Below are 2,190 nucleotides of genomic sequence, written 5' to 3'. Positions count from 1 at the left end.
TATTTATACTTCTCATTCAACCACAATTAAATTCACTCTATCTAGAAGGCACAATTTATATGGAAAGTATTTTTATTTCAATAACAAGCTGGAATGAAAACAAGCAAAAATGAAATGAAAGTAACAACTTTCTATTTCTTGCCTTTTTTTAAAATATGAGTAGAGAGTACAGATAACGTGTGAAAATGTAAAAAGTAGAAGTAAAAAGTAGCTGAAAAATAATTACTAAAGTACGCTTGTCTGTGACCATTTAGCATAGATAATAGGCTACTTTCTGCAATAATTTGATCAAATGTGGTTATTGAGATATATTTTTCATGTGGAGAATTAGATTTTTGTTTTGTAAACCTGCATTTTATACCAACATTTTCAGTTCTGTATTATGCTTAGTATTAACGTTATGTGTATTTAGTGCTTGATTGCAATTTGATTTTGTTTTAAACTGAGTTGTTCTATTGCTGCCAGACATAAATGAGAAAAAGGTGTCCGTCTTGCTTGTAAAACATTGAAAAAGACAACAACTTATAGTAGACAATGTTTAACTGCATAAGAAACAATATTCAGTGTAACTGTTAACATTATTATCAACAAAACAAATATAATWTTTTTTTCTTACTGGGAAACATCCCAATAATCTACATTTTGTTAYAGGCTTCTGTTAATTAAAGGGATTTACGTAGCTGTCGACTGACAACATGGATCCAATGTAGCAAAGCTGAATTTTTTGTTTCTCCCTAAAAAGTGTTATTTCTTTCTATTAACAAGACACCCACATGTGATTTCAGCTCAGCCCAGCAGTTGAGTAATTCTCCRATTCACCCACACATGACTTATTTTGTCTGCTTTAAAATTTCCCGACAAAGTGTGTCTGAAAATGTGTCACACTTGAAAGTTGCACGACAAAGATTTGATCCCTTTTGTTTGATATGATGGAAAATGCAGTTTAAACCAAAAATAGAAACACTGTTGACTAAAAGGGAAGCAAGTTAACAGCTCATTGTGTTTCTGACAACTGAACAGGTTTTCAAGATAAATTAGAGGATTACATTACTACGTGTCACATACAGTAGGCCTACATGTGCAGAAATTAGAAACTACTGAGACGCAAGCAGTAAATACTTTAAGTTCAGATCCTTTGTTYAAGAACATTAATCTGTTGTAGAYAAACCTTTTAATTTTGMCAGGACTGACAAGCTRATGACTAGTCTGAATAKCATASTGGATTCCTAAAAACAACTTAAAACTTAAAAACACCAAATCAGCTCTTGTAAACACTAATTTTTAGGCCCTCACACTGTCATTTATTTTACATTATTTAATTAATCCAGCCATAATGTTCCATTATTCCCACAGGAAATGCCACCATCACCTGCTGGCTGCGGCTGCGATTTGAGCAAAGAACACTAAAAACCTATTTAAACAAGACAGAACTCAACGCCAACCATCTCTGATGTCCYCCCGTCACATGTGCAGAGTAAAAATGGCAAAAARTTACAAATCGTTGATCTCCTCGTGATATTGCAAGATCGCTTGTGATCCACAAACGCTCAGAGTAAGTGTTGGCACTACTCTAACTATAAAAAACCGTCAGCTCAATAGCTGACTGCCATAGGTGATGCAAGGTTCGGCTACGGTGGCAGCCATCTTGGATCACATGACCTTGCAAATGTCACAGTAGCGACCAATTTTTAGCAGTTTTGTTGGAATCGTCACAGGCCTTCGTTATTTAAAACATCTCAAAAGGTGAATGGACGGATGGAGAGCATGTCCCCCGCTTCGGCTACGTAGGCCAAGTGTAATGAAAATCAAAAGTGTTGTAAATGTTTAAAAAACTGTGTTTGTGTGAATCATTTTGACATTTTGGTTGCAGAACATTCCAGGTGCTTACCTGATAATTAACAGGTGAGTAGTATCCATCCGTCCGTTTTCTTCCACTTATCTGGGGTCAGGTCAGGGGGACAGCAGCCTAAGCAGAGAGACCCGGACTGCCCTCTCCCCAGACACTTGGGCCAGATCATTTGGGGGAATCCCAAGGCGTTCCCAGGCCAGCTGAGAAACATAGTCCCTCCAGCGTGTCCTGGGTCTTCCTCTGGGTCTCCTCCCAGTGGGACGTATACCTGGAACACCTCACCAGGGAGGCATCCAGGAGGCATCCTAAGCAGATGCCCGAGCCATCTCAACTGGCTCCTC

Source organism: Austrofundulus limnaeus, unplaced genomic scaffold (genome assembly GCF_001266775.1).
Source record: "Austrofundulus limnaeus strain Quisiro unplaced genomic scaffold, Austrofundulus_limnaeus-1.0 Scaffold15, whole genome shotgun sequence".
NCBI lineage: Eukaryota > Metazoa > Chordata > Actinopteri > Cyprinodontiformes > Rivulidae > Austrofundulus > Austrofundulus limnaeus.
The sequence above is the reverse complement of the archived record's forward strand: the minus strand, read 5'-3'. Positions refer to the sequence as shown.